Consider the following 18,377-nt stretch of genomic DNA (forward strand, 5'->3'; position numbering starts at 1 on the left):
GCTTTTCATACCTTAATCTATTATTTAAAATTGTTGATTCTAATTCTATCTCACTTTAAATCTATAGATGTCTCATAATCCGAAGACTGCTCAACTCAGCACCGCCGGCTATCGTGCCATGTTCACCCCACATGCCCCACCGGCGGAGAGGGAGATTGTGATCATCTCCGACGACGAGGAGATGGCTACACCGACGCCTACACCGACGCCTACACCTGCTCCTACACTAGTCGCCGTGCCCGTCTATCCTGTGGTAGCTACACCTGAGGAGTCGACGGCTACTTCCCCTACACCTGCACCATCCCCAGCTGCCCCCGTGGAGGACGAGGAGATTGGCTAGAAGTGCAAGTACTACTTCAAGCCAGCTCCAGAGATAGCCTACTACCACACTCTCCTCACCCATGTGTTGGACGACTACTTTCCCGACTTGCACGCCTCCATCAGCTACCACTGCGCCGAGTACCAGCACCCAATGGAGGCTACCTTCTGGAAGGTAGAGCTGGTGGTCACCGCTTGGAATGATATCAAGAATGGACATGAGGTGGAGACTGTCCACTGTGCCCCTGCCAGGAGAGCCCATGCTTTGGATGGCATGGAGGATGTAGCATAGAATGCCTATATCCACTAACATGGTCGTCGCTTTGAGGCCATGAGGGAGGATCGCTTCAGGTTCCTTCCTCGAAATGATCATGAGGGTATTTGGCAGGTTTTGACTCCACCAGAGAATGACCCAACTCTGGAGGCAACGGTGCAGCATGTCCACGCTATGCAGGGAGTGGATGATGAAGTCAAAGGAGAACTGCGTGCATCTCAGAGGGCGCAGAGACGTCTTCAGAAACAAGTGGATGAACTTCGAGCACAACTTGGACAGCCTTCCATCTACAAGAAGAAGCGTCGGTCCTTCACCATGATTGACACCGCTCCATAGGTGTTAGGTGCCTTGATCTAGATTACCACGTCGTTAGTTCGTGTTCTTATTTAGTCTTGTTGGTCTTGTGAACTTGGTTGATTAGATGTTTAATTTGTGAACTTAGTTGATTTGGTATTTTGCTTGATTGCTGGAAGCTTGTGGGCATGTCCACAACTTCCTTAGATTGGAACTTTAAGTTTAGAATGAAATCTTAATGCAGATATTTCGTTTTATCTTATCTCTGCTGTGCTGATTTCTGGAGCAGCCTGTGTTCTTTATCTGATATCTCGAAATCTGGGATGATGAAAATTCTGAAATTTTTGTGGAGATAACTAGACCTCTGTATCTTTCAAGTGTCTCTAGAATCACGTCAATAGCTGTTCAGGTTTGGGAGATCTAGCTGACACAAGTTGATATTCCTGCGCTGTCTGGAACTCAGAACAGTTTCGGTTTAGCTCTACTTTTGACTATGTGTGAGTCCGAATCTGTAAAAGTGGTCTAAATGAAAGTTGTAGCTGATGTCCTAAGCTTTCTAACGAATCTTGGTGCACCTCTGTTGGATCTCTGAAACTCGAGTTATAACAGTTTTACTGAACTGCTGAATTTGAATCTTGTCCAGAAAATTCTCAGCATTGTGTCTCATCTTTTATAAGCTCTCTATAATTGGAAAATTCTCTAAATTTTGCGCATTTGTTGGAAAACAGATGGCCACAAGAGGAGGAAGAGGCAGAGGCCATGGTCATGGGCGTGATGCTCTCATAAATCCACCACCGCCACCTGTGACCATGGAACAGATATTGGGAATGCAAGCGCAGCTGATGCAAGCTATGATGCAGCGCTTGGACAATGAACCTGCAAGAGGGCCACCACCTATTCAGGTCAGAGATAAGCATGGAGAGTTTATGAAAGGTCGTCCACCGGTGTTCACCCATGCCTCAGACCATATGGAGGCAGATGATTGGTTGCGTGCTGTGGAGAAACAACTGAACATAGCTCAATGCAACGACCTTGAAAAGGTGTTGTACGCCTCTAGGCAACTCCAAGGAGCTGCTCAGGATTGGTGGGAATCATTCTAGTTTGGATGTCCCAACAATGCTCCTACCATCACTTGGCAGGAATTTAAGGACAGTTTCCGGTCATACCATATTCCTGATGGACTAGTGGAACTGAAGCAGGAAGAATTCAGATCTCTCAAGCAAGAATCAATGACTGTGGCGGAATATCGGGACAAGTTTGCCCAACTATCACACTACGCTCCTAATGATGTAGCGGATGACAAGGATAAGCAACGCCGTTTCCTCAAGGGACTCTATGATGGACTGCAGCTCCAGCTGATGTCTAATACTTATCCTAACTTCCAGTCTTTGGTGAATCGCACAATCGTGATTGATGATAAGCGCAAGGAGATGAAAGCTAAGAAGAGAAGGCTCCAAGGGCAAGCTTCTGGAAGCAACACTCGCCCACGTGCTTATCCCCAGCAAGGTTTCCAGTAGAGAAATCAAGGACCAACTCACCAGGGAAACCGTGGTCAGTATCCTCTGCAGAACCAGTTCCAACAACGCCCTCAGTACCAGCAATAGTTTGGAAATCAGCATCCCCCGCAACAGACTAGCAATCCCACAACATGCCAAGGAGTGTCCAACAATGCTCCTGTGAAGAGTGGTACACCCAACAATCCCAATGCCTATTACCGATGTGGAGAAGTAGGTCACTATGCTCATCAGTGTCCTAAGAAGCAGAACCAACAAGCACCTCAGAACCAGACCAACAATCAAAAGTTCAACGCCCGACCACCTCTCACAGCGAAGGTGAACTATGTGTCATCTGATGCAGCTCAGGAGACGCCTGAGGTCATGCTGGGTATGTTCAGCGTCAACTCTATTTCTGCTACCATACTTTTTGATTCTGGTGCTTCGCATTCTTTTATCTCCTAAGCTTTTGTTAGAATGCATAGCATACCCTTATGTGCCATGAAAAATCCTATACTAATGAATTCCCCGAGAGGTAGTATGCCCGCTTCTTATTGGAGCCCCTCAACTAGCATTTCCTTAAGGGGGTAGACTTCAAGGTGAAGCCTATTGTGTTGAGAACAACGGGAATTGATCTTATCCTGGGAATGGATTGGATGAAACAACACCGGGCAGTGATTCAGTATCAGGAGAAATCTGTGGTTGTGACATCACTCAATGGGGATAGAATCTGTGTAGAAGTGGTAGTGCAAGCTCAGCCAATAGCCACAGTGAATCAGCTAGATGGTGAAGTCAATGAACAAGATCGTGTCATGGAGGAGTTCCCGGATGTCTTCCCCGATGACTTGCCAGGTATGCCATCTGATCGAGACATTGAATTCATTATCGAATTATTACCTGGAACTGCACCAATAGCTAAACGTCCATATAGAATGGGAGTTAATGAATTAGAAGAGCTTAAGAAACAACTAAAAGAGTTGCAAGAAAAAGGTTTCATACGCCCTAGTTCTTCCCCGTGGGGGGCACCTGTGATCTTTGTGGATAAGAAGGATGGTAGTCAACGGATGTGTGTGGATTACCGCTCACTTAATGAGGTTACCATCAAGAATAAATACCCTTTGCCTAGGATTGATGATTTGTTTGATCAATTGAGAGGAGCCCATGTGTTCTCCAAGATTGATCTCCGATCTGGGTATCATCAGCTTAAGATTCAGAACTCGGACATACCCAAGACAACATTTACTACACGGTATGGATTATATGAGTACACCGTTATGTCTTTTGGATTGACCAATGCACCTGCATACTTCTTGTATCTGATGAATAAGGTGTTCATGGAGTTTCTGGATAAATTTATGGTAGTATTCATAGATGACATACTAATATTCTCCAAGACTGAAGAAGAACATGCGAAACACATAAGGTTGGTCTTGTAAAAGCTTAGAGAACATAAGTTGTACGCTAAGCGAAGCAAGTGTGAGTTTTGGTTAAAGGAAGTCTCTTTTCTGGGTCATGTTGTCTCCAATGGTGGAATAGCAGTGGATCCAGGCAAAGTACAAGATGTACTAAATTGGAAACCACCAACTACTGTAAGTGAGATTCGTAGCTTTTTGGGATTAGCTGGTTATTACCGAAGGTTCATTGAAGGCTTTTCCAAGCTAGCCAAGCCCATGACAGCTCTGTTGGAAAAGAATGCTAAGTATGTATGGTCGGATAAATGCCAGGCAAACTTTGAAGAGTTAAAGAAGAGATTGACTACAGCTCCAGTATTAATCTTGCCCGATTTAAGCAAGAACTTCTCTATATATTGTGATGCATCCCATTTGGGTCTCAGATGTGTGCTTATGCAAGAAGGAAGAGTGGTTGCATATGCATCTAGACAACTAAGGAAGCATGAGTTGAATTATCCTACTCATGACTTGGAATTGGCAGTTGTGGTTCATGCTTTAAAGATCTGGAGACATTATCTAATTGGACATAAGAGTGATATCTATACTGATCATAAGAGTTTGAAGTATATCTTTACCTAATCAGATCTGAATCTAAGACAACGTCGTTGGTTAGAATTGATCAAAGACTATGATTTGGAAGTGCATTATCACCCGGGAAAGGCAAACGTCGTAGCTGATGCACTTAGCAGAAAGAGCTATGCCAATGGAATTCAGATAACATCTATGTCGGTAGAGTTGTGTGCTAAAATGGAGTATCTCAACTTGAGTCTGGTCACTAATGCAATGGAATTGGTGATAGAGCCTACTTTGGAAAAAGAGATACGCAAAGGTCAATTGGAGGATGAAAAACTTAAAGAGATAGCAGAGAATGTAGTGCTTGGAAAGGCACCCAGATTCAGAATGGATGAGAATGGTACTCTTTGGTTCGGGAAAAGGATATGTGTACCTGAAGCGAAAGCTATCCGTGATGCAATTCTGCAAGAGGCCCATGAGTCTGCTTATTCTATACATCCCGGAAGTACCAAGATGTACTTGGATCTCAAGGAGAAGTATTGGTGGTATGGTTTGAAGAGAGATGTGGCAGAATATGTGGCTTTGTGTGACATTTGTCAAAGAGTGAAAGCTGAGCATCAAAGACCTGTAGGGTTACTACAACCAATGAAGATCCCTAAATGGAAATGGGAAGAAGTTGGTATGGATTTTATTGTAGGACTGCCCCGCACTCAAAGAGGTTATGATTCAATATGGGTAATAGTGGATCGACTCACCAAAGTTGCTCACTTTTTACCAGTCAAGACTACCTATAATGGTGCAAGATTAGCAGAGTTGTACATGGAAAGAATAGTGTGCTTACAAGGTGTTCCCAAGAAAATTGTGTTGGATAGAGGCACCCAATTTACATCGCAATTCTGGCATAAAGTGCATAGATCCTTGGGGATAAAGTTGAATTTCAGTTCCGCTTACCACCCGCAAACTGATGGACAAACTGAAAGGATCAACCAGATTTTGGAAGATATGTTAAGAGCATGTGCACTTCAGTATGGTGATAGTTGAGATAAGAGTCTGTCTTACACACGAGTTTTATACATTCAATTTTATCCTTAAAATTGGGTGTGACACGAATGGAGGCGGGAAAAGGTGGAAGTCTAAGCACCATATTGAGGCCGGGTCTCAAGTGTGAGGGCTTGGAGTCCAAGTTTGGACGGCGACCTAGACCCCGTGACAGATGTGGAATGTGTTGGTCTTGTTTGTGCCTGGGTACAAATGGGGCGTGTGTTTTGGGGTACCCAGCTGGGATACGTTGGTTCGCGAATCATCATTTCTGTGAGACGGTATGACTTGGCTATGGTATAGCACGTAGTAAGAACTAGAATATGAAAGATAGTAAATTGGTTCTGATTGCTCAACCCATACTTGAAAGTAAAACAGGTGCTTACCTAGAATGGTTAGCTAATGAAGTAATCATGACTGCTAATTAAACTTGATCTTAATGACGTACTTCTAGTAATGCTTTACACAAACAAAAAGAAAACATCAAACCCATATTGCCTATCATACCCCTTGGAGTCGAAAAACTATTTCCACTAGTCGGGTACGTCTTGTGAGTACATTGTGTACTTAGGGTTTATTTTACCCTATTGGAGGTGCAGATTGAGGAGTAACTCTTGTGTAGAGGATTCTTCTGGTGGGCACAGACAGATCCTTATATCATTTTCGCTAGATGTTTATTTTTATTCCGCTGTTTAATTATCGCACTCTAAACTTTGGTATTGTAATAAATAATTTCTAAGAACTCTTGTTGTATAAAATAGATTAAGTATTGTAAGCTCGTAATCATTATTGGATTCTGGAGGTAAAACGTGGATTGATTTGAGTTCTCCCATGGGGTGTGCTCGACGGAACTATCCGATGTAGCTAACTTTAGGGGTGCTTAATGTCTAGTGGAAGACGAGTGCCTCCGAAAACGTGTTATTTCGGACGGTTCTGCCACAGCAAACACTAGTATTTTGATTTGGTAGATAATTATCCGTACTTTAAAACTCCATACTCTAAAACAGTAACTTCTAAAAAAATGTTCCCTAGCCAAAGCATTTTAGCTTCCTCTAATCAATTCTTAGAGTGGTATATATCACAACCGTAATTTATTCATGCAAGAAAAACTTCTTGGAACAATAATACTTTGTATTAGGTCTAATTGATTGTCCTCCACAGACCACAAGCAAGCCGTGTTTGATAAAATTGCCTTTTGTTATCCACGTTTTTTTTACATGGGTAACCAATCAAACCCATTACGGTTATTGATTGGTCGTGTGCAAGATTTTTCTAATAAAAGATCCACCCAATATTAGAATGAAAGAACGACATTATGGTCTACTACCCACATAAGTATTGATAACCTTTTATATAAACTTGGTAACATAAGATACTTTGGTATCACCTCAAATAAATATCATTAGAGTTATTATGAAATATATTTTCATAGTAAATCTAGTTGATGCCATAAATATTATATCGATAATCTTCTATATAAACATAAGATACTTTTGCCTTAATAAAACCAAAACATGACACTTTTTTGCAGGACGAAGGTAGTAGTCACCTGGGAAATATATATAACTACATTCGTGTCCTAGTTTGTTGTAAAGAAAGAACCGGGTGTGTCTTAAATTTGTCCTAAATTCGGTATAATATCCCAGATGTGTCCTAAATAATGTGTTATAAAGAAAGAACCGTTCCACAAAATAATCATATAATTGTGATAACATATTTGTGGTTCTGATGAACAAACCTTCATGTTTTTCCGACTGCAGACACGCTGGAGTTTCAATTATTCGCGTCTCCTCCATGCTGACGGCCGAATTAAGTACGGCGTAGTGTTAACTGATGTTGAAAATTGGCTGCTCCATGTGAATATATATAGCTTGAGTTGCCTGCATGGAGGCGACCACTATATATTCTGAGGTAGCAGAGAGTACAGATATATAACACTACAGAATATGCAGTATTGCAGTTAGTAGCTAGATGTTGACACAACATCTCAACTAATGATGATGAGATTGAGAATATTTTGTAGATGAGCATATCTGTTCTGTACCTCAATCAGACGATGATGATGCCGACGGGAGTACGTGCGTGCAGCGTTGGCACATTAATTATATTGGGTTTGGAACAATAAAGTATATATAGGGCCTTGTTGAGATTGAGGTTAGAAATCAGTATTTGGCACTGTAGCACTTACGTTTGTATTTGACAATTATTGTCCAATCATGGCCTAACTAGGCTCAAAAGATTCGTCTCGTAATTTACAATCAAACTGTGTAATTAGTTTTTTTTTATCTACATTTAATACTCCATGCATATGTCTAAAGATTTAATGTGATGAAGAGAGAGTGAAAAAACTTACAATCTAAACAAGGCCTAGATGCCAGAGAATGCATGATTGAGGAAACAGACCTCACTACTCTCTTAATTACCTATATGTAGATTAATTAATAGTGTCCTATATATATGACTGTTTTTGTCCCTCTCTAGCTGGGATCGACTGAGGAGCTAGCTTATATGTCTGTATGTCAAAAAAATACATATGCACACAGTTGCACACACACATAATATCAAGGGAGGAAAAAAGGGAGGGGGACACAATAGGAAGAGCCAACAAACCAAATTAAAAATGAAAGTTGTGCATTGATAAGATGGATTATAGATGCACAAATTAAAATTAATAACTTGAACCTGTAATAATAAGCTATATATATGCACGCGTAATAAAATCAAACTCAATATATATCCCCGGTAGTGCAGCCACTTCCTAAAATTGTGCTCTATCTGTTATTGTATTTAGTTCATATTTATATGTGAGGACATTAGGAGCTATTAAATAGTATGAGAATGCTTAATATTATTAAGTTGAATATTGTATGAATTTTTGTGGTGAATTGGTGATAGTTTTGATCCTAAAATTTTTACAGCAGTTTCATTATATTATTATGTGTTCACTGTAATTTTTGTAGCCTTAGAATAGACTAAGTATTAGGGTAGTTAGATGCTCTCTGTTTCAATATACATTAAATCATTAGTAGAAATAAAGATATATCCTTGGGTTGCTAAGCTAAATGTTTGTTAGTTGAACCCAACACCTTGCTTGGTAAAAATGACAGTTAGCTTAGTATCTTAGTCATTAGAGCTAGTTTAGTAGCTTAGTATGCGTATTCTTATTTTAAGAGTTGTTGTCTCAATGCTAAGTCTTGCATCATCATCGCATGCATGTAGAGAACGGATTGGTGGAGATAGTGACCACAGACGATCGCGAGTTCGAGGAGATCATCAAAAAATACGAGGAGGAGATCCTCATGAGGGAGGAGGACCCAGAGCCACCGATGACTGACTCAGCTAACACTGCGCCTGCCCAAGGCAAGCCCTGGTGCATAACCTCTTATTTTTTATAATCAATGTATATATATGTTATGTGCATTTATGTTACAGGAATCTTATGAAAACCACCTGCATAGATATAATTGTCCTATGAGTCCTACTAGTACAGGTTCGAGTAGCTGCTATGCTTAGATTTTTGGTAGCGTGAGTAACCTGTCGTTACTCACAATAGGTGACTATTAAAATTACTCTCATGATAAAAATGATGAAAGGAAAATGGAGACCGGACAAGGATGTGGTATGGGTATTGATGGGTGTAATAGGTTACGTCCCGCGGCCAACGGGGCTTAGCTTGGCTACACTGTTTTCCTTGTCCGTGTCGATTGAGGACCGTCCGTTGCTGTGGATGGTAATAAGGTCACAGACTTATTATCCTGAGCACATACTTGCTTATGGGAGCGGAAGGCTCGTTACGCTCTTGTCGTGGGTTCCGGCTCTTTCCGGACCGACTGATTGGACGCGGTAAAAGGTGGAAGTCTAAGCACCATATTGAGGCCGGGTCTCAAGTGTGAGGGCTTGGGGTCCAAGTTTGGATGGGGACCTGGACCCCGTGACAGGAGTGGAATGGGTTGGTCTTGTTTGTGCCTGGGGTATAAACGGGGCGTGTATTTTGGGGTACCCAGCTGGGATACATTGGTTCGCGAATCATTGTTTCTATGAGACGGTACGACTTGGCTATGGTATAGCACCGTAGTAAGAACTAGAATATGAAAGATGGTAAATTAGTTCTGATTGCTCAACCCTTGCTTGAAAGTAGAACAGGTGCTTATCTAGAATGGTTAGCTAATGAAGTAATCATGACTGCTAATTAAACTTAATCTTAAGGACGTACTTCTAGTAATGCTTTTCGCAAACAAAAAGAAAACAGCAAACCCATATTGCCTATCATACCTCTTGGAGTCGGAAAACTATTCCCACTAGTCGGGTACGTCTTGCGAGTACATTGTGTACTTAGGGTTTATTTTACCCTGTTGGAGGTGCAGCTTGAGGAGTAGCTCTTGTGTAGAGGATTCTTCTGGTGGGCACAGACGGATCCTTGTTTCATTTTCGCTAGATGTTTATTTTCATTCCGCTGTTTAATTATCGCACTCTGAACCTTGGTATTGTAATAAATAATTTCTAAGAACTCTTGTTGTATGAAATGGATTAAGTATTGTAAGCTCGTAATCATTATTGGATTCTGGAGGTAAAACGTGGATTGATTCGAGTTCTCCCGTGGGGTGTGCTCGACGAAACTATCCGATGTAGCTAACTTTCGGGGTGCTTAGTGTCTAGTGGAAGACGAGCGCCTCCGAAAGCGTGTTATTTCGGACGGTTCTGCCACACCAAACACTAATATTTTGATTTGGTAGATAATTATCCGTACTTTAAAACTCCATACTCTAAAACAGTAACTTCTAAAAAAATGTTCCCTAGCCAAAGCATTTTAGCTTCCTCAAATCAATTCTTAGAGTGGTATATATCACAACCGTAATTTATTCTTGCAAGAAAAACTTCTTGGAACAATAATACTTTGTATTAGGTCTAATTGATTGTCCTCCACAGACCACAAGCAAGCCGTGTTTGATAAAATTGCCTTTTGTTATCCACGTTTTTTTTACATGGGTAACCAATCAAACCCATTACGGTTATTGATTGGTCGTGTGCAAGATTTTTCTAATAAAAGATCCACCCAATATTAGAATGCAAGAACGACATTATGGTCTACTACCCACATAAGTATTGATAACCTTTTATATAAACTTGGTAACATAAGATACTTTGGTATCACCTCAAATAAATATCATTAGAGTTATTATGAAATATATTTTCATAGTAAATCTAGTTGATGCCATAAATATTATATCGATAATCTTCTATATAAACATAAGATACTTTTGCCTTAATAAAACCAAAACATGACACTTTTTTGCAGGACGAAGGTAGTAGTCACCTGGGAAATATATATATAACTACATTCGTGTCCTAGTTTGTTATAAAGAAAGAACCGGGTGTGTCTTAAATTTGTCCTAAATTCGGTATAATATCCCAGATGTGTCCTAAATAATGTGTTATAAAGAAAGAACCGTTCCACAAAATAATCATATAATTGTGATAATATATTTGTGGTTCTGATGAACAAACCTTCATGTTTTTCCGACTGCAGACACGCTGGAGCTTCAATTATTCGCGTCTCCTCCATGCTGACAGCCGAATTAAGTACGGCGTAGTGTTAACTGATGTTGAAAATTGGCTGCTCCATGTGAATATATATAGCTTGAGTTGCCTGCATGGAGGCGACCACTATATATTCTGAGGTAGCAGTGAGTACAGATATATAACACTACAGAATATGCAGTATTGCAGTTAGTAGCTAGATGTTGACACAACATCTCAACTAATGATGATGAGATTGAGAATATTTTGTAGATGAGCATATCTGTTCTGTACCTCAATCAGACGATGATGATGCCGACGGGAGTACGTGCGTGCAGCGTTGGCACATTAATTATATTGGGTTTGGAACAATAAAGTATATATAGATGCCAGAGAATGCATGATTGAGGAAACAGACCTCACTACTCTCTTAATTACCTATATGTAGATTAATTAATAGTGTCCTATATATATGACTGTTTTTGTCCCTCTCTAGCTGGGATCGACTGAGGAGCTAGCTTATATGTCTGTATGTCAAAAATACATATGCACACAGTTGCACACACACATAATATCAAGGGAGGAAAAAAAGGGAGGGGGGGACACAATAGGAAGAGCCAGCAAACCAAATTAAAAATGAAAGTTGTGCATTGATAAGATGGATTATAGAAGCACAAATTAGAATTAATAACTTGAACCTGTAATAATAAGCTATATATATGCACGCGTAATAAAATCAAACTCAATATATATCCCCAGTAGTGCAGCCACTTCTTGCAAACTGAAAATTATCCTCAAAATTAGCAAATGTGCGGAAATGATGCATGCTAACGGAAGGTGATGAAATATAATCGAAGACAAGGGAACCTGAAATTAAACTGATAATAATATACCATAAAATCATGGCGCGGCAGCCTTAATCATGAGGTATATATATATACATGCTCCCCAAATGGAAAGGAATGAACTACTCAAAACCAAGCACTGTATTATGTATGTACTCACCTTGCACAAGCTATATATATATATATCTCCTTTATAACAAGACTGACTTGATCGATGCCAATTGAAACAGATCTTGTTAGCCAGCAAAAGGTAGGCAAACTACATACAACATCTGTATGGTCAGCGGCACTTCATGTTGGGTCCAATTCAACCTAATTTCTGCAGATTTGCAAGATGAAAACCATGTGCAAACACACACACACACACACACACAGAGAGAGAGAGAGAGAGAGAGAGAGAGAGAGAGAGCAGTACTAATTAAGTGAAAACAAATTAATATAACTAAGGTAATTAAATATAAAAGCAAATTAAAAGGAGAAGAAGAGTAGTACTCATTTGCACCGGCCGGATTCGTCATCATCTCTCACTGTCCAGGTGGGATGAGTGAGTGTTTGCTGATGCAGCATCATCAAGATTCTCATCTCACCACATATGCATATATATATATGTGTGTGTGTGTGTGTGTGTGTGTGTGTGTGTGTGTGTGTAGCAAGTGCATGCGAACCACCGCATCATCACTGAGGATGAGCTGGATGTGAATCTTGATGGTGCTGCACCTGCAAGCACCGACTGTTTGCTTTCGCGTGCTTGCTTCATAATCTGTAGCGGCTAACTTCAATTCTCCAAGTTCTTCAGGAAAGATGAGGAAGCTACTAAGGTAGTGTGTATGTCACAGATGGATCGTATAGTAGCTACTATTTGAACCCCATGTATCCATCAATGGAAAAGAAAAGGAGAGAGGAGAGGGATTATCTATCTATCTTGTGCTTCTCACATGTGTGTACATATTTGTCAGACATAAATGAGCCTACGAATCAAGAAGAAGAGGCAGGATAGATTTGAAGCATCTTGCATCAAATTAAAGCAAGCTAGATGCAAGCATGGATGAGCTAGCTGGATAGACAGATAGCCCGGGCATATATATGTAGCTATATATGCAAAAATAAGGGAGGATCGGAGGAGATATATGCAAGGAAAAGGAACCGAAGAACCAAGAACTGGATTACACTATATACCTTTCCACCTCAGTCGCCGACGCCCGGACAAGAAGAAGGGGATCGATGGAGAGACGATTATTGATGTATATATGTACATGTACATCACATCTATCAATGGATCTTATTGAGAAGGTAGGCAGCTAGCAGGTGAAGATTGCCACCACTGGCCTCCTTGGTTAATTGAAGGGAGGAGCAGAGCGAGAGCAAGCTGATGAGGGGGCTGGCTTAGCTAGGTGGCTAATACATGGATCGATCTAGGCAAAGCAAGATAGCTAGGCATATATATGAAGAAGCAGCAGATCGACGGCAGACTGGGGAATGAATGAAGAACCAGCAGCTAAGCAAAACCCTAGGTGTAGTAGCAAGGACCGGATGATGATAGGAGTGGGACGGAGGAGTACTGGATCTTGTGCTGGAGCCAGCCTGCTTGTTGTGTAGCCAGCTAGCTAGCTAGCTGGTAGGAAAGGAAGCTGATGAAGCTCCATGGAAAAGGAGAGGAGGGCGAGGTTGAAGACGGACGCGGACGGACGGACTGGCTGACTAATGTGAAGAGAAGAAGAGGGGTAAATAAAGAGAGAGTAGAAATGATAAGATTTAGACGCACCGAAAGGCCGGTGGACGCGTCTTTCTCTCTATCTCTAGCAAGCAATGGCCAATGAGAGACAGAGAGAGAGAGAGGAGAGGAGAGAGACAAGCGAGAATGCGCTAGCTGGGGGCGATGGTCTCCATGTGGCCCACACCGCGCGCGGCCACGCACCCTGGAGAACAGGCCCGTCCGTGTGCTGCATGCTCAACGTTGGCGCCGCGCGCCCTCGCCGAACGGCGGCCGGCCGGCCAGCGCACTCTCGCCGTGCCGCCCGGCCGGTCCGGCCGCTGCCTCTCCGCCAGATGCATGCATGTGCGCGCGGCGCCGTCCAACTGCGGCTCCCCGCCCGCGCGCATGCTGCAGCTCGCCCTCGCCAGAGAAATTAAAGACAACTGGACGGAAAGCTGAGTTGGGTATGTGTCACTCAGGGGAGAGGAGAGGGACCGGCCGGCCGGCCGGGCCGGGCAACCATTTGCAAGACTGGCCGGCAGGCTTGCTGCCTCAGCCTGATTGCCAACTAGCTGCCTACACAACAAGCATTGCATTGGTGCGTATCAGGCCAGTTTCGGTGAGTTTCATACGAGTTCCATTCATATTTAATACTGTGACACGTCAGCAAATTTGATGACTTGGCAAGTTAATTATGAAGAGAGAGACATATAGAGTTTCATCAGAATGAAACGTGTCGCCACATTTACCAACATAAAAGCTGATGTGGTAGTCTTGATAACTATGCTATTAAACTCTTCACTGAGACTAGCCTAAGTGTAACGCAGGTGAGATGGGACCTAACAAAAGCAGGTATTATTTTGTTGTTGAAAATCTCATAACATCTACATCAAAATCTTAGAGAGGGGGAGCACTAGTACATTTTCTATTTCTTAGACCCTTTTTGGTGAAGCTCTGGACCTCCGGTTCACTTTGACTTCGGTTCCTCCGTGCATAGTACAGTAAGAAGCTGAAACTGTTTGGAGTCATACCAAACAGAATTAGAGCACTCAGAGTCAACTTGCTAGCTCATATAAACTTAAGAAAAAAGATAAACTTATAGTAGTATAGAAAAACATATAAGCATAGATATATGAATCATGAAAAACTTTGTGTGCTTAGGTCTTTACGAAGACCTAACTTACCGTTCTCTTTCCTTTTAACTGATTAAAATATTCGAGCTAGCTCTTTTTATATGAAGACCGAGGGCCGATTTTAAGAACAAAACCAAATATGCACCATATGTGAGCCCAGGAAATCAAATCTCACATATAGCTACAAATAAGGGGTAATATTAAAAGACAATGCTTAATACAACGTATTATTACAAGAGATATAACCTTAGACAGCACACAACGGAAAGACAACTCCGACGGGTGAAGACTCCAATCCACAGGGACAACTGACTGGTTGATCACAAGCCTAACTCCTCCAAACTTTAGTAATCTGGTACCCATCTAGGATTTTTATCGAAATAATTGAAAAATAAAGTAAGTGTAAGTACATGTCGTACTCAACGAATATAACATGGGGTTCATGAGGCTCAAAAGGCTGACACTGGTTTAACTGCGATTAGCTTTTAATAAGTCATCTTTTAGTAATTGGGTGGCAACAAGTTTATTCACAAGCCCATACATGATCAGGTAAACATAAATAATGAATAGCATAAACAGTAATCATTAGTGAGCATCTTTATCATCAGTATCATCAGTGTTCATCATCTATTCCTTAAGGGTTCCAAGGCCGCTCGTGACCATGAGCACGGCTGATATACCAGTTTTACACTCTACATAGGTTGTACACTTTCACTGTGAGTCGTGATACCCATATGTCCGGGTTAATTACTCCCAAAACGCTTCCAAGGTGAGCAAGCAGGGCACACTATGAAGCCTTTCAAAGGTTCGTCTAAAAAATTAGGGCTGCTAAGATTTATTTGGCAAGCAGATGTAGGAACCCTCCTGTCGAATGGCACAATTCCATCACGGCTATACACATAAGAGTAGAGGCTATCCTATACCCGACTCGGTAAGTCCTTCTTGCGCCAAAAAGATAACCACTAACAAACTAGAAAAGATCTTCATACTTGACTAAAGCCAGAGCCATGTAGTCCTCACAGTTGTACTATAAGTCCCGAATGATCACTTACAGATAAGTTCTTAGGGAGAGGAATCTAGAGCACTATAAAAACAGTCCAATGCTCTAGCCCCGTTGTTCTATGTTGCTAAAAAAGCATCTTTTAGTGTTTATTGCATATACCATTAGTCAAGTTACAAGATCATGGCTTTAGTTAAGCACTAGCATCATACTACCCAATGCAATACTCCATAGGTATCAAGGAATCTAAGACATCAAATAGCTAGAAAAATTACTACGGTTGCCAAGGTAGGCACATGCATATGATTAAATTATTAAAGGTGTATAGGATAACAAGAAAGATCCTATGCTATACTTGTCTTAAACTCTGATTCTTCTTCAAGTCGAAACCTTCAATGAATTGCTTCTCGATTCACCACGTATAGCTCACCGACTGGACGTGATCATAAAGCACCACACAAGCATCCATGCAATCATACACAAAGCAAATAATAGAACTAAATTAAATAGTACACAAAACATATGAAACAGTAAGTAAAAAGTTTTAAAGATGTTCTATACGTTGCTACGAACACACAGACGTGAAAAGCACTCTAATCAGAGCTATAATGAAAAAGTTATAAATTAAACAAGATTTCCTTTAATAAACTAATAGATTAAATCTAATCTCAAATTTCAGAAGTTGAAAATATATTTAACAGTAGGATGAACATGTAGATTACTCAATTACGAATCTAATGCAACTTGAACGGATCAAATCGGAGTTAAAACGAAGAAGATATAGCTTAAATAAAACTAGTGGCAAAACTGTAAATTGATGAAAGCGTATTTTAAATCTAACTGAAAAGATTACGTTTTCAAAAGAAGAAAACGTATTTTGAATCTAACAGAGGGAATCTACGCTTTCCAGAAAGAGAAAACGTATTCTGGTAATACGCCGTGGACTGCGGGTTCTATTACGCGAAACTGCAGGGGCTCTTATGCAAAAGTGACTGGCCGAACCGGTAAGGGTGAATCTGGGCCGTCGGATGTAGAGTGGACGGTTGAGACAGAAGAGAGGGAGAGAGGTCGCCGGCACATAGGAAACCGACTTGTCGGTGTTTTGGAACCGGGGGTCCCTCAACCAACGAGTGAATTTGTACTGCGTGTCCCTAATCCCGGATGGTGATGCAAAGAGACACAAGGTTTATACTGGTTCGGGCAGTCGAGGCCCTACGTCCAGTCTGAGAGATTGATCTTGTATTCCTTGCACCGGAGTGCTCGTGGTAGGGGGTTACAAGCTGAGTGAGAGAGGGAGCTAGCCCTAGGTCTCGGCGAGGGTGGTGCGAACTGCTTGGGACGTTGCTCCCAAGCAGCGTGGAAGTGCGTAATTCTATCGGTGTGTTTTTCCTTCCGCCCCCCCCAGAAATGGCCCTGGCTACCTCCTTTTATAGTTACAAGGAGGAAGCGAGAGGTACATGAGAAGGCTACTATTTGCTGACGTATTCCGCTCCCTGAAGCAGTATGGCGTCGTGGGAGTTCCAGTCGATGTCTAGTCGGTATGGTCTTCAAGGCTGACGACATGCTGCGCTCTTGTACTTTTGTTGACTTGGTGAAATGCCGAGGCCTGGGGGCTGCTGTAGTAGGCTGTGTCGAGACCTATCGCGCTGAGGCCGAGACCCACTGTGCTGAGGCCTGCTGTGCCGAGGCCTTTAGCGGGTGGCAATGTGAGGTCTGGGCGGCCATCGCCGATAGTTGATTTGGGCGGAACAGTGCCGAACATGCGTCTACAGGATACGGTGCCCTGTATCGTCAGTAAGGGATGGTAAAAAGGCGATTTGACCGTTGTCCTGTCGCGGCATGCTGCCGATCGTGACTTTCGTAGTGAGGGCAGCTGGGTGCATTAATTGGATGCGATAGCCTGCCAGAGTGACTTTTGAGGTGGAGGTGACGAGATTGCGGGACGAGCCCAGCCTCGGGCGAGGCGGAGCATGGCCAGTTCGCCCGAGGCCCTACCGGGAGTCTCGGGCGAGGCGGAATCCGAGGCTCATCGGGGGTCTCGAGCGGGGCGGAGCGGTTGGTTCGCTGGCCCCGAGGTCACAGGAACCCGGTTCTGACTCCCCACGTCGTGTCCGTCCTTGGTGCAGGAGTTTAGGCAGCACAGTAGCCGGTAACCCTTGCACAGTCCCGTCGTGGATGGCAGGGTGCTGACGTGACGGACGTCTGGTCAGTGACATGCTGGTCGTACTCGGTCTTGTGCGTCGTGGGGCTCCAGTACGGCTTGATGCAGGACATGGCGGGCGACGTGCGGGTTGCCGTGTAATGACGTCGTAGGGGGCAGCGGCTATACCGAGGCCGAGCCATCGCGGGGGGCTCGGTGGTCATGGACCCTCAGGCTGCCGAGCCCGTGAAGCAAACTGTCGAGGTCCTTGGGGGGAGTTATTGGCCTTGGGTACTGATTCCGAGGCTACAGTAGCCCAGATGTGGCTCCCCACGCTGCATTGTCCTCGGTGCAGGAGTTGGCAGCATAGTGAGGCATGGGCGTCACGGTGGTTAGTACAGTGGCGGGTAACCCCTACCCAGTCCTGCCTCCTGTCCCATCGGCCATTCTGCTGTACTGTGCCGGGCGTGCGGCTGTTGTCAGGGGCAGCAGTTGGCTGAGTTGTCGTGACACGACGTTTTGCCAGAGGGACGGGAGAAGGAACAGGTGGCGGAGTGCTGCCGAGTCCGCCTTGCGCGAGACAGAGGGTCGGTGGCCCGGCCGAGGCCTTTGACGGGGAATCGGCCGAGGCCCGTGGTGAGGGGCCTCGGGCGAAGCGGAGGGTCGGC

General features: G+C 43.0%; 1 protein-coding gene across 12 annotated transcripts in view; it reads right to left on the minus strand.

Moving 5' to 3' along the window:
* LOC136518877 (uncharacterized) overlaps positions 1 to 13,428 on the minus strand; it is a 28,305-nt gene extending 14,877 nt beyond the window's left edge. For 6 of the 12 annotated variants that reach the window (XR_010774642.1, XR_010774641.1, XM_066512563.1 and 3 more), the window contains exons 1-2: positions 10,887 to 13,428; positions 7,120 to 7,261 (exon numbers count right to left, since the gene is read on the minus strand). The gene's annotated coding sequence lies outside the window, so the exon portion shown is untranslated. Of the gene's footprint in view, positions 1 to 7,119; positions 7,262 to 7,425; positions 7,654 to 10,886 lie in introns of those variants that run through there. The other 6 variants (XM_066512564.1, XM_066512565.1, XM_066512568.1 and 3 more) reach the window with 6 other exon arrangements.
* Between the last annotated feature and the right edge of the window lie 4,949 nt (positions 13,429 to 18,377).

This window comes from Miscanthus floridulus, chromosome 17 (assembly GCF_019320115.1).
Source record: "Miscanthus floridulus cultivar M001 chromosome 17, ASM1932011v1, whole genome shotgun sequence".
In the NCBI taxonomy this organism is placed as follows: domain Eukaryota; kingdom Viridiplantae; phylum Streptophyta; class Magnoliopsida; order Poales; family Poaceae; genus Miscanthus; species Miscanthus floridulus.